The 14,434-nt window shown below is 55.0% G+C and overlaps 1 long non-coding RNA gene across 4 annotated transcripts; it reads right to left on the bottom strand.

The window, feature by feature from the left end:
• Positions 1 to 56: 56 nt before the first annotated feature.
• LOC123791727 (uncharacterized) lies at positions 57 to 12,104 on the bottom strand. Of its 4 annotated transcripts, XR_006779492.2 has the most exons (5): positions 10,426 to 12,104; positions 9,644 to 9,811; positions 7,663 to 7,866; positions 4,629 to 5,028; positions 57 to 921 (listed from the first exon to the last, which is right to left on the bottom strand). It is a non-coding gene; the product is annotated as an uncharacterized LOC123791727 (long non-coding RNA). The 4 variants fall into 4 exon arrangements; XR_015723222.1 differs by lacking the exon at positions 9,644 to 9,811 and having other exon boundaries at positions 10,426 to 12,101; XR_006779493.2 differs by lacking the exon at positions 9,644 to 9,811 and having other exon boundaries at positions 11,317 to 12,101.
• Positions 12,105 to 14,434: the final 2,330 nt, after the last annotated feature.

The raw sequence follows: 14,434 nt of genomic DNA, 5'->3' as shown, positions 1-14,434 counted from the left end.
ACCAGAAGGAGGAATATTAACAGTTTCTCACTTAAAACAAAACAGTGCTTTCCTCTTCTGGACACGCTTGGCTGTGGAAGCCCTCAGAGTAGCGCAGTGCGGGGAGTTAGAAGTTGCATTTGAAATTCCAGAATTGCCCGTGAGCAGTTTTGTCTTCCAGATGAAAACGGTACCGCTAATACTCCCAAAGGCTAATAGTCGTTCTCGATTAAATGGAAATGGTTTCTCCGTTTGTGTATTGTGTTTGGCCTCATTCTGATGGTGGATCCCGTTCACCTCACGGTGCGAGGTCCACAAAGATGGCAGGGGGCTGTTGGCGCCTGTATTTGTGGGTACCCAGAATGTCCGGCAGCAAAGGGCATTGCCAGTGGGAGTGCCTGTCTGGGCGGCAGAAAACCAGACGCCAGGAGGCACGCGGACTTTCTGGTCACCAGGTACGTTGTGCCGGTGGAGGTCCTGTCGGCCGACCCGTCCATGGAACACGCAGCCCCCCACCGCTGCTCTCTGCAGAGGAATGAGCCTGACACGGACAGCAGGGTGACCGCTGGGTCACATGGGCCACATGGTCGCGGCACAGTGAGCCCATGGCTGAAACCTGAAAGGTAGTTACGTGGGGGTTTTGGTGAGGGAAGTGGAGCAGCCGGCATTCCTGACGGGAGAGAGAAGCAGGCAGGTGTTCTCAGAGTTGAGCTGCTCTGAGTGATGGCTCCGGTAGGGGCCCAAGGTCAAGTGTCCGATTTCACGACTCCACCTGGTGGCAGCGGCGTCCTTGCCTTTCCCCAGTGTCCTGGACTCGTCCCTGGTGCCTTTGACCTAAGACACGCTCCTGATCAGCCAGTCAGCAAGGCTCAGGCTTCCCGGATCTGGAATGTTCTGTATTCACCGTCCTTGGAGCAGAGAAAGGCAATCACCCTCGCAGTCCTTGATTAAACAAAGTATTTTTAGGTTGGAGTAATTGCTCAACGGGTTCCCTGTCATCACAACTGATGTCTTAAAGAGATTTGCGTTTCTCAATTCACATCTTCTAAAAGGGAATCTACCATATGATGCTTCAATATTTATATTTTGAGTTTCTTTCCTCACTTAAAGTCAAGTTCTATCCCCAGGGCGTAGCTGAAATGCATCCTGGTAATTTTAATTTTTTTTTTAAGCCATTCACAGAAACCCCAGCAGGGGGGTTGGGGACCTGTGCTGACCGTGCAGGTCCCTCGGGGCCTGCGTGCGTGGTCTCGAGCGCTGGAGGCAGAGGCCGCGGCGTCCCTGTCTCTCCAGGGCGGCAGCTGGCGGATTCGTGTTGGCCGTTCTGCCTTACCCGCCCCGCCCCCCCCCCCGCAGGGCGTCGCCCTCTGGAGGCGGAGAGCTGCCCTGATGATGTCCCAGCACTGTGCCTGCGGGCTGTCCTCCCTCCCACCCCGTTGGTTAGTGTCCTCACTGGCGGCCTGGCCAGCGCGTGGTCTGTCCGCCTTCTCCCGGCACCGCCTGCCCGGCGCTGGAGGCCCGGGTCTCAGGAACGGCTTCTCTGGGACCTGTCAGCTAGCTCCTGTGACACTCCAATATTGGTCACCAAGATTCCTCAGGGGGTTCATGATGTCCCGAGGTGGTGTCACTTCCCTTCCCTTAAATTGTTTCAAGTCCCAGAAGATTGGGGTTTGTGGGGTTTTTTAAAGAATAATACACAGCCTTCGAATCGCAACTTGTTTGAGGCTGATTGGCCTCCGGGTCCGGGGAGAGCAGCGCGGGGCTGTCTGAAGCAGGTTACAAGAAGACATGTTTGGAGACTCACTTTGGAAAGTAAAAAGGAACCGTGGCCTGTAAATGCTCCCGGGTGACCGGGCCCTTGTGTAAAGGAGGTTGTCTGATGCCGGACTTGGGGGCGGTGGTGGCCCGCGGCCCCGGGGGCTCACGGAGGGCGTGGGCACGTCACTGGTTCTGCCACAAGTGGCCTAACTGAAAGGAGGCGTGGCTGCTCGTGGTGCCAGCAGTGATGGCCTGGAGGGAGGTGGTTGTGCCTCGTAGGACCCAGTACACGCTGTAAGCCTGAGGGTGCTGGATGTCGCCGTCCCCCACGGCCATGGCGCATGGGTCTAGAGATCAAGGAGTTGGGGGTAGCAGTCCTCACCGTGACCACATCTGATACCCACTTGCCGTTTGCTTCCCACCCTGGAGCTCTGCTGGTTTGGAGGTCTAAGGCCCTGAGGGAGACATGTCTCCCCTTGAGGACACAACAGCAGTTCCATCGAATGCAAGGAGAGGCCGCCGCCTGGCTGGCTGGGGCTCCTTAGAGGCCGCTGTCCCCACGGCAGAGAAAGGGGGTAGTCTACTGACTCCTGAGGGGGAGGCTGTGCCATGGAGGCAAGCACCTCCTAGACTCGGGAGCACCTCCTAGATTTGGCAGCACCTTCTAGACTCGGCAGCACCTCCTACCACTCAGGAGCACCTCCCAGATTCAGGAGCACCCCCTAGACTCAGGAGCTCCTTCTAGACTCAGGGGCTCCTCCTAGCACTACCATGTCCAATAGAATAGTTAATGGGAGCCAGCAGCCCCCAGCAGTGACACGCAGGACTGTTGAGGGCTCGGGCCCTCGAGGGTGAAGCGCTGATTGGCTGGAGTCCCGACCAAGGGCAGGGGGACGGGAACGGAGAGTGGAAGGGAGTTGTAGGCTGGCAGGTTCTCCGACCAGCTGTGGGAATGAGGGCTGAAGCAGCCCATCGGGACCCGAGCCTGGTGTGTGTGATGGTGGGTTGAGTGGCTGCGAATATACGACTGGGCTCTTGTCTGTGGAGTATCTATAAATGTCTAGGTTAGGGCGCCTGGGTGGCTCAGTCGGTGAAGCGTCTGCCTTCGGCTCAGGTCATGATCCCAAGGTCCTGGGATCGAGTCCAGCATCGGGCTCCCTGCTCCTCGGGGAGTCTTCTCCCTCTGCCTCTGCCCCTCCCCCCACTTGTTCTCTCTCTCTCTCAAATAAATAATTTTTTTAAATGTGTAGGTCATGTCCATACCCCCCCCCCCGATTGCTCCCCTCCTAGCTCAGTGCATTCTGAACTCGGAGGGCTACTCTTGCAGAACCAGCGGTGGGCTCCGCGTGGGGAAAGTAGAGGTCAGAGACCAAAGCAGACGAGCCCCGTACGCCTGGGGTCGCCCGAGCCACAGCCTCTATCTGGCCCTTTCAACCAGGCCTCTTCTTCATTGACCAAAAAGATGAATCGAGCCATTCACGATCCCTGAAGTTTTTTCATACCTACTTCTTTGAGTTGTTTGTCCGTTTGAAGATTTTATTTTTAAGTCATCTCTACACCCAGCGTGGGGCTCGAACTCACAACCCCGAGGTCAAGAGCCACACGCTCTACCCACTGAGCCAGCTGAGGCGCCCCCCTTCTGAGTTGTCTTAAGAATGTGTGTGCTAATCCCTGCAAAATACTTCGTGTGGCCCCTGACCTTGATATGCCCTCCATAAATTCCCGCCATAGCCGGGGTATGAGTCCAAACAGGAAACCCCAGATGAAAAGGGGGAAATGAGGGACCGGGACAAAGAAACCAATCTTGTGCTTGGGATGGGGGAGCTGGACGGTCTCGGGAAGAAGAGCCCAGGGCTGAAAAGGGGGCATGTGCCCCCCTCCAATCCCTCATGAGACCTCGCCAGGGCACTGGCCTTCCTGCCCAGTGTGGCCTCGTCCTCCCATGCCCCCCGGCAGCCCCCCATTATCCACTCGGTCTGAAGGGACCAGACTCCAACAGTGCCCCTGCCAAGGCCCAGCCCCACTTCCAGGCGGGCCTGCTGGGGCTCAGAATAGCCCAGCTGCGGCTTCAGCAGATGGCCGGGCTAATTTTAGCCATGCGGTGCTCACCCAGGCACCAGGCTGGGCCTTTAGATTTCAATAAGCCAGTGTGCAGCTTTGGTTTGGAGCCAGGAACAAAGCTTTGAGTTGTTGTGATCCGTGTGTCTGCCTAGCACTTTACAGGCATTCCAGAAATACACTGTTTAGACGATTTTGTTTCTCTGAACCAGCAAGAGCCCAAACTACAGAGCTAGCAGGCAGTGAAGACTGGAGCGGTGCCAGGGACGACCCAGGAGACTGAGTGCTGACGGGGGGGGGGGGTGGTGATAACAGGCAGGTGGCAGGTCCTCGGTGTCCCGGGCACCCTGGCTCTCCTGCTCTCTTTGCCAGAATGAAAGAAGAAAGCTGGCTTCTTAGCTCACCAGCCGCTGGTCGGGACCAGTCCTGGTGGATGGGCTGTATTTTGATGCTGTGGAAGGCCGGGTCGGAAGTCATCAGCCACACGTGCCAGCGAGAACGTGGGGACGACCCAGTGTGAAGTCGACAGATGTGGGAACTGGGGCTCACAGAAGCAGCAGACACCACCCAAGGGCCCAATGCAGGTTAGGACTGAGCTGGTTTGGGGGCGCCTGGGTGGCTCCGTCCGTGAAGTGTCTGCCTTCGGCTCAGGTCATGATCCCAGGGTCGTGGGATCAAGCCCCGCATCGGGCTCCTTGCTCAGCGGGGAGCCTGCTTCTCCCTCTGCCCCCCACCCGTGCTCCCTCTCTCTCTCGCTGACAAATAAACAAATAAAATCTTTAAAAAAAAAAAATAAAGGATTGAGCTGTTTTTTCCAGCGTGATATTTCTTACCTGTCAGCCCCCATCTTTGCAGACTGCCCTTTGCACAAACTCCCCCAGAGCCAGCCCAGCGTGGCTTCGAGACCTATGTTCCAGCTGCCTTGGCCTCTCTCTCTGCTTCTGACCAGTCACTGAAGGAAGGTGAGGACCCGAGCGGACATCAGCACGATGAGGAGACCGGGCTCTAGTTCACGGCGTCCTGCGCTGGGTGTGCGGACTCAGAAGAGGCTTCCTGGCAGACGGTGAATCCTCCGTGGCCCAGCAGCTTTCGGCTGCGAGAGGAGGACCGCGCCCCTGACGTCAGCTCTTGTCTGTATCAGGAAGTGGGCGGTGCCTGGATGAACTCCGCCCCGCATTTCTCTCGGCTTCCTCTTCACTGGGCCAAGATGGCAGCTAGACCCCTAACATCCCCCTATGCAAAAGCAGGAAAGGAGAGGGTTTCCTCCTCATCCGTCTCTTTTTAACAGGAAAAAACCCAAAACACAAAAAGCAACGACTTTTCTCCATGGCTCCCAGGAGACTGATCTCGGTGGCCGGGGTGGGGAGCAAGGCCCGGGCCCCGGCTACAAGGAGGTTGGACGGGAATGACCGGGGTTTGCAGCCCGTGTGAGGGCGAGGTGGGTTCTCGCAGCGAGGAACACGCGGCGGAGCATGGTGGCTGCGTGCGCGCCCCTCCCTGGGAGTGGGCCCGTGGGTGCAGCGCTCCCCAGACCACAGCTCTGGAGAATCACCAAGTCTCCCTCGGCTGTCCTAGCTGTGACTTTGGTGAGGTTGTAAACCACAGAAATAGAGACAGAGCTCAGAACAGGCTGCGTGGCGGTCCTTGGTTCTGACCTCGCACAACCGTTGGGCTTCCATGACATTGCCAAGGTCACTGCCAGACACCCCTGGCACAACTAAGCTTCTGTTTCCCTCTTTAGCTTGGTTTTTTCCTGGGAGCCCCCATGTCCTTGCCCTGCGGATGGTCCTGCCCTGCTGGTCGGGAGTGGAAACCCTTTGGCTGAGCAGTGCCTGGTTTCCACGTTATACTGGTGGTGATCCTGGGCCACTGCGGCAGCCAGCCATGGGCACGGCAGGAACGGACTGTGACGACATCTGGGCGGGGCTGGGGACTTTCTGGGGGCAGGATGGAGCCCCAAGGGAGCCGCAGCGGGGTCTTCCCAGGCACCTCCAGCACCAGCCCTGCGCAGGGACCAGGGACAGGCTCCAGGCAGCTGGCCTGCGGTGACAACCAAGGGAACGCATCTGACACCCCGCCAAGCTAACAGACACTTGACACAACACATCCTATCAACGTTATGTCCAACGCACACAACAGGTGATCAAAACCATTTATGTCTCCTGCTGCCCTTTCAAAAGTATTCAGCTGGCAGGGGCGCCTGGCTGGCTCCATAGAGGGAGCATGTGACTCTTGATCTGAAGGCTGTGAGTTTCAGCCCCACCCCCACCCCATGTTGGGCGTGGAGCCTCTTTAAAAATAAATAAAATGAAATCAAGTATAAAATAAAAAAATAAAATAGTTCAGTGAGGGGCGCCTGGGTGGCTCAGTGGGTTAAGCGTCTGACTTTGGCTCAGGTCATGATCCCGGGGTCCTGGGATTGAGCCCCACATGGCATCCGGCTCCCTGCTCAGCGGGGAGCCTGCTTCTCCCTCTCCCTCTGCCCCTCCTCCTGCTCCTTCTCTCTCTCTCTCTCTCTCTCTCTCTCTCGTGCTCTCGCACTCACAAATAAATAAAATCTTTAAAAAAATAAAATAACGTAGTTCGGCAAGGGCATCTTTCTCCTGCCCCTGGAAGAGCAGCCTGCAGGCAGGCCGTGTGACTCTTCCGTAAAGACAGATGGCCTTTCACCCCCCACGACGACTCTGAGATTCAAACAATTTCAACTTCTCTCCACGCACTGACCCCTGACCTGTCTGGAGGTTCTAAGAGTCGCAGGACTCTTCTCAGACGGTTCCCTCTGCACGCCCGCTGTGTTGCGAAGTCTCCTTCAGAACTTCAGTCCAACTGCACACCATTTAATTTTACCCTCGCACCAACCTGGGAAACTGAGGCCCAGTGTGGCTGAGTGACTTGCCCAAGGCCGTACAGCTACGTACGTGTCAGGGCTAAGCTCTAGACATGTCTTTCATTGCCTGACCCCTACAAAGATCCTGCTGGATGGGCGGACCAAGTGACAGCCCTCCTCACCCACCCCAAGGCCTGCGGCTGATGACCAGGGCTCAGTCTAGACCAGTGTACAAAGAAAGAATTATTGCGCCTCCAAAGCAGCTTCTGGGGGTGATGGAGATGCTGTGTACCCCAGTTGTGGCATCATAGTCACTGAGCTGCACACTTTAAATAGGTGCAGTTTATCGTAACTAAGGACCCCTCAATACAGCTGATTTTTAATCTTTTTGATATTTTTTAAGTACGCTCCACACGCAGCGTGGCGCCCAACGCAGGACTTGAACTCATGACCCTGAGATCAAGACCTGAGTTCAGATCAAAGGTCGGACGTTCCACTGACTGAACCACCCAGACGCCCCTACAGTTGATTTTTAAATACCAATGGATTAAGCAGTCCTAACGGCCTCTGTCTTCAGCGGCGAAGAGCAGAGCGGAGCCGTCATTACGCACACCCAGCATGGGTGGCCAGGTTGGACTAGGCATCATGAGCGCGTGGGAGTCACCAAAGGCGACAGAGGTATCCGGCAGATTTCCAGAGAATCCACATGACCCCACCTCAAGGGGGAGAAAAGACAGGCTCCTGACTCTCCCCCTCCCCTTTCCTGTTTCCCTGCAGAGCCCGAGCCCTCTGTTTCCTTCCCGAGCCCCCTGTTTCCTTCCCGAGCCCCCTGTTTCCTTCCCCTGGGCTCCCAGGCAGTGGCTTTGGGCAAACGCAGGAGTTATTCTGACCTGGCGCGGACCCTCTCGTTGCTTGACAGTGGGGGGGCCTGACCTAGGGAGCTCCCAAGCCCTCGCCTGGGGGTGAGCATGGTCCCCACCAGGCTGCCTGGGCTTGGATCCTGGCTCGACCACCTGTGAGCCCTGGGGCAGCTCACTGACCTCTGTGCACCTCGTCTCCTTCATCTGGAAAGTGGGGCCTGCGGCACCTGCTGCTGGAGTCGTTCCAAGGACAGACGGGTCTCTTTTATCTCGTTTTCACAAGTTAATAGGCGTGAAGTTCTTAGATCGGCGCCTGGTGCGGTTACTGCGTTCCAACATTTCAACCATTGCCCTTGCTTGTCGGCCCATCGACGTGTATTAATTCTAATAAAATTGAAATTCATTTTAAAATTTCTTCAATACCGTGTCTTACATTTTAAAAATCTGCATCATGCAGCATGATGCAATTCTGTGAGGAAAAAAATTTAAAAGATACACGCCTAGAAAAACTGATGAAGAAGAAAAGCACATGTAAAAGCAGGGATTTCTCTCTTTTGGGTTTTTCACATTTTTTGTTTGTTTGTTTCTTTTTTTCACAAGAAGCCTTTACAATCAGGTCACAGAAACGATGACTTTTTTTTTCTAAGATTTTATTTATCTATTTGACAGAGCACAAGCAGGGGCAGAGGGAGAGGAGAAGCAGGCTCCCCACTGAGCAGGGAGCGCGATGTGGGGCTCGATCCCAGGACCCTGAGATCATGACCTGAGCCGAAGGCTGATGCTTAACAACTGAGCCACCCAGGCGCCCCTCGATGAATGTTTTTAACACGGTTGGGGATTCTGCTTTCTGGCCGCACTCTCCTTATCCCTGCTACGGACCAGAGACGAGCCCTGGTCCTGGGTGACCCCACCCCCCATCTTTCCTGAGTTTTCCCCAGGGCAGGCCCCAGACAAGTCACTGTGGGGGGGCCTGCGGGCACCATGGTGGCTCTCTACTGGGATTCCCGGGCCTGGCATCCATCTGCTGGCCCCCCAGGCGCCTCTGCACCGGCCAGGGCTGCCTCTCCAAGACGCTCCTGGCCCTTACTCCCCAGTGCACGTGCCCGAAGGATGGCCGCCAGCCTCGGTGCCCCCACAGCACTTCCTCCAGGCCTCACGCCCGGGTGGGGTCTCCCTGCCCACTGGACAGATTCTTCTGCACTTCCGCAGGACTGGCTGGTTCTTCTGACTGGGAAGTTGGGTGGACCACGAGGGGAGCGAATCGGTGAGCTCTTTGGCTCATTTGGGGTTAGGGACAGCTGCACAGGGGCGGGTCCCCACTGTAAGACAGGCGAGCTTCTGGGGCCGAGGGAACTTCCCCACATGGGCCCTGTCAACAGTACCGCTCGCGTAATGATCGGCAAGACATTGGGTGTATTTGTTTGCCCTTAAGAGGAGCAAGAAAGAGGGAGGCAGGGCCCTCTGAGCCAACTCCTCAGCCCCCAAGGGGCCGTAGACGGTGGCGGGGGAGGCAGATGGAGGCTCCCGTGGAGGGGAGAAGCCTGAGACCCAACCTGGCCGAGGGTGTGCAGGGCCCGAGCAGTAGGATGTCCAGGATGGGGTCCCCAGCAGAGCCCCCTTCACAAGTGCCCATCCTAGATGCCCCCCTGAGAAGGTGGTTTAAAACACAGTCTGTCCCCTTTTAGGGGTGCTGTGTGTCCAGTGACCCCTCTGGGCCCTGGGTGCGCCCAGGGGCAGTGGCTGAGCCCCGCAGCAAGGACACAGGGCTTTGACTCTTGGTGTGAGAGACAGCGGTGGCACCTGGGTCTCCAGCAGTGGACCCCTTGTCCATTTTCAGCTGCGCCCCCAGCTCCGGGCCATGGAGGGAGGCCCGTCCACAGACACGCCACTTGGCCAGTGCCTCCCATGGATGCCGGGTCGCTGGGTGATGGGCGGCAGTGCCTGAGCCAGTCCCTTCTCTCCACGGCCCCTGCTGGGGCCAAAGGTGACGGGGGGTCGGGGGGGGGTCGGCCATTTCCCCATCTCCGGGCCAGGAAAGACCCTGGACCCAGTGTGTTTAAATCCCTCTGCTCTGTTGGCATTTTGACCCAGGTGCTCAGCTGAGGCATTCCCAGGGCAGGTAACCAACTCTCTTTCCACCAGACGGAGGAAGCCTTCTTACCTCCTGAAGCCTGGAAGCACCTCCCTCTCCATTTTGAAGAGAAAATCCTTAGCAAGAAATGATTTCGGGGGCACCGGGCTGGCTCGGTCAGCGGAGCGTGCAACTCTAGATCTCGGGGTCGTGAGTTCGAGCCCCCCACTGGGTATAGAGATGACTTAAAAATCAAATCTTGGAAAGAAAGAAAGAAATGATTTTGTAGAAAATCTTGAGGGGCACCTGTGTGGCCCAGTCGGTTAAGCGTCTGCCTTCAGCTCATTTCGGCTCCCTTAGCTCGGGTCATGATCCCAGGGTTCTGGGATCAGGCCCCACGTCGAGCTCCTTGCTCAGCGGGGAGTCTGCGTCTCCCTCTGCCTGCTGCTCCTCCCCACCCCAATCGTGCTGTCTCTCTCTCAAATAAATAAATAAAATATATATTTTTTAAAGTCTTGGAAATAGTTTGTATTTCGTGGAAAGCAAGTAAGTCACGGGGCTGAAATGAAATAAGGCGTCGACGACGGGTGAGTGGCTCTGGGCCCAGACCCTGAGAACCGCCTCCTAGCCACAGGGGCAGGCCTGCTGGCCCCGCGTCAGCCGGGAGGGCAGTCTGGAAGCCTCAGCCGTGGATCCGCAAACGCCAGGGGCTCAGCGCCTCTGCTGCTTTAGAAGAAAACCGAGCCACACGGTGAATGGCGAGGATCTTGGCTGGAAACACAGAAGCCGGGGAGGGAGGGGACGGCAGTGGAAGCCGGGGCTTCAGCCAAGGCTGGAGGAGGGCCCTCAGGGGTTGGTTTTGGCATTTTTACCTGTCCTCACGGATTTCCTGCTCACAGGTTGTGAGAGCACATCTGTTGTTGGGGCTGGTCGAGGCCTCGGGGTATTTAACGCAGGGATTCCGTGGACCTCCCGAGAGATCTGGGTCATCTCAACTTTAACATGGAAACTCCCGTTGTGTGTGGGTGTGTTGGTTTTAAAACTTGTCCACAAATTCTTTGATCATTTTCCCCTCGAACAGCAAGAGCTACTTTGTCTTCCCTTCGACGTAGGCGGCATTTGGTGAATTGCTTCTAGAAAAATAGGGCCTAAAAGGCAGTGTGGCTGTCTCCTTGCCCCCTCTCTCAGTTCGCTCTGGGGGAAGCCAGAGGCCAGGTCGCGAGGACACCGGCAGCCTCGGTGGCCGCAGGAACAAGCCTCTCGGAAGGAGATCCACCTGACCCAGGCGGGCCTGTGGATCAGGGTTCTCAGCCTTGGCACTACAAACATTTGGGGCTGGATAATTTTTCTGCGGGACAGAGGGTGGCTCTCCTGGGCCCTGCAGGTTTAACAGCACCCCTGGCCTTCACCCACTGATGCCAAGAGCACCCATACGCACCGCTTGGTGACAATCACCAATGTCCCCAGGGTACAAAGTCACCCCCCCCTCATTGAAAGCCACTGCATCCCTGGTCAAATCATGACTTCCCTTTCCGTGAATCACCCAGAATCACGAGCCAGAAACACCCAGCTAAGCTGCTTCCGAATCCGACCCGCAGAAACAGTGCGATAAGATACTATGCATAATACATAAACTATATAACATATAATCAATACACTATATAGCCTACATGTAATACACAAAGTCCTTGAGGTGATTTATTGTGCTGCCATAAGTAACCAATGGACATAGGAGTTTTTCAGAGGAAGAGAAGGGTCTTTACCTTTCTTTGGGTTCTCGGGGGGCACCTGACCCCAAAAGGTTGAAGGATCCCAGATCTAGTCCAGCCTCCCAGCCAGTGTAAAAATCCTTTCCATGGCACACTTGAGGCGCTGGCCGAACCAGGACTGCTCGAGTGGCCCCGTCTTCCTCCCCCCTAAGGTCCCTCGGCTCGATGTTAACAAACCTGGCTGTGATGTGCTGGAGCTCGGGCCGCCCCGGCCGCGAGGCTGACCTGGTTTTTCAGATTTCCTCACCAGCTCCCTCAATCCCTGCCAGAACTCCGCTTCTCTGCACCCTTCGAGGACTCCTCCTCCTCCTCTCCCTCCTCCTCTTTCTTCAGACTCTTAACTAGCCAACTGATTCTTGCTACCCTGAAAAGAGCGTGCATTTTCTGTTTAGCATTCCTGCGAATAAGAGCGTTGGACAGATCATTTCTGGGCGTGCTCCCTGCTGGGGGAAGCCCCCACTTGTGTGTGGGGCTTTAGCCACCTGCGATTGCTTGGGCCTTGCTCTCCACACCCCCTGAGGTCATGGACATGCTGCAAACAGTTCCTTCCTGCCAGCTCCTTGGACTGCGGCTGTTTATGATCTCCTTGCCCGAGGCCGAGGACTCCGCAGTCCTTACCCCCTGCTCATCTTCCCTACCCAGAGGCTACCTTGAGGGCCCCTTCAGTCTCTGTTGCAATCCAACAGGATACTTCCCCTTTGTTATACCGCCACGGGTCCAGCCCCATTACTTCTGAAGCCGGCCATTGTGGGTCAGAACCAGCGGCCAGAAAAAAACAGATGCAGAAAGAGAAACCACAGAGCAATGAGCCTCTTTCCAGAACCCACCCAGCCAGGGAGAATGCAGGACTTTCATTGGCTGAGAGCTCGTGCAGTGGGAGGCGCATGCCTGGGGCTCATTGGCTCTGGGCGCAGAGCACCACAGGCTCTTCTTGGCTAAAAATGCACGCCTGAAGGGGACTCTTGGAGCAGGAGAAAGAAAGTGACACAATACTGTGAGAATGTGTGTGTTTTTAAAAGAAAAACATTTCTAAAGACAAGTAACTTTATAATGAGTGCTAGCAGGATGGCATTATGTAAGAATATGCACGATTTATTTGCTCTCCTACTTAGAAAATAGACTAACCAAATTACAAGCATTTGTCTCCTGAAAAGCCATAACAATTTATTCTAATGATCGAACTTTTAGATGCCCTGTGCTGACTTTGGCCACCTCGGATAAACTTGACAGACTCTCAAAAGCAGTTGGTATGCTTGCCCGTGTGTTTCTCTTTTACACTGATCCTAGCAGGCAGGACCCATGTTCTGTTTGTCTTTGTATTCTTCAGTCCTCCTTGTACGGTTAATGAGTTTGTACACTGCACAAGAATGCCCAGCCCGGGGGAAGGGGGGCAGTGAATGAAGGCTGAAATCCAGCCTCCTCTTCCCTAATCAAGCTCCACGACTTGGGGTTGTGTCTACCCAGAGGAGTAAACTTCTTCTATTTTTTCTAACCTATAAGCTTTCCTCATTCCCTAATAGCGCCCTTTGATTTCTCATCTCCTGAACATTGTGGCAGCCCAATAAATGTTTCCCAAAAGAGGAAATGAAGAATAAATGGACATACTTTGCTTTTAGGGAGGTGATTTTTATTTTTCTTGGCCAGTCCAACAACTGTTCCTCATCTTCCACACCCCACTTTTTCCCCTGCTATCCACCCCTTCCCCACTCCTCTACCCTCAACTCATACTCAGGGTGAATCCTGAGGAATCTAAGACAGTGGTACTAAATCTTGGCTACGCATGAGGGATTTTTAAAATCCTCATGCCCAGGGCACATTCCAGCCCAACGGAAGCAGACCGTGAGGTGGGGGACATCAGGCGTTAGTGGTGTTTAAAGCTCCCCGGGTGATTCCACGCACACGAGGCAGGTGGTTGATAACCCAACAGCACTGATCTAAGCCAACCGTGGTGGCCCCATGCCCCTTGCTGGCACACAGGTTAGGACAAAGCATGTGGCCCAATTCTGGCCCATGAGGCTTGAGGGGAAGTCTGCCAGGGGCTTTTGGAAAAGAGGTCCTCACTGAGGTGAGGTGGAAGAAGGTGGCTCCTTCCCCTGGGCTTTCTGATATCTGGATGTGTAGACACAGTAACCATCAGTCACTGTGAGAACAGCTCTCTCCTTCTCCAGGACGAGCTGATGGGCCGAGGAAGGCGGGCGGCGGAGAGGGGAGGGACCCAGGGCCCTGGTAACTTCCCCAAATTGCATGACCCCCAGCCTGAAGACACACCATATCTTTATCGTTCAAAGTCATTTGAGTCGGGTTATTCTATTACTTAGAAAGGAATAACTGAGACAGTTAAGAGCTCTCAATATATAAAGGACTTTAAAAGATTTACTTCATTGGAAAGAAAGTTCAATGAGAGTGTGTAAGTGTATGAGGGGGGCAGGAAGAGAGAGAGAGAGAGAGAGTTCGTGTGTTTCCCCCCAGAGGAAAGCAACAGGTGAGGAGCAATTGAGACACAACATGAAAACAGAGGAGGAGAGGGGAACAAAAAGCCAAGAGCTAAGGGCACCCGGCTGCCTCAGTCAGTAAAGCACAGGACTCTTGATCTCGGGGTTGTGAGTTCAAGCCCCACGTTGGGTGTAGACATTACTTAAAAATAAAATCTTTAGAGGCACCTGGGTGGCTCAGTTGGTTAAGGGTCTGCCTTCGGCTCAGGTCATGATCAGATCCTGGGTTCGAGCCCAATTCAGGCTCCCTGCTCGGCAGGGAGTCTGCTTCTCCCTCTCCCTCTGCCCCTCCTCCTGCTCCTGCGTGCTCTCTCAAATAAATAAATAAACCTTAAAAAAATAAAATCTTAAAAAAAAGAAGAAAGCCAAAAGCTAAATATAGACAAAAATGCATATACATAGTTTGGGAGGGAATTATGCTTTAGAAGAGGAATTAGAATCACACACGAAGGAGCTGGAGGAGGCGCTAGTTAACCTTGAGGACATTAGAAGGCTGGTGATCAATGGAGTCGAGACACGGCTGCTGAACACAGAGGCCCAGGGGGAGGGTTAGAACCCAGGAGCTAAGGTTGTAGGAGAAAGAACAAGTTCCAGGACCAGGGGTGGGCGCGAGGGATGCA

Source organism: Ursus americanus, chromosome 2, assembly GCF_024610735.1.
Source record: "Ursus americanus isolate L20-20 chromosome 2, mUrsAme1.1.p, whole genome shotgun sequence".
In the NCBI taxonomy this organism is placed as follows: domain Eukaryota; kingdom Metazoa; phylum Chordata; class Mammalia; order Carnivora; family Ursidae; genus Ursus; species Ursus americanus.
Note: the sequence above shows the minus strand (reverse complement) of the source record. Positions and strands in the feature narration are given on the sequence as shown.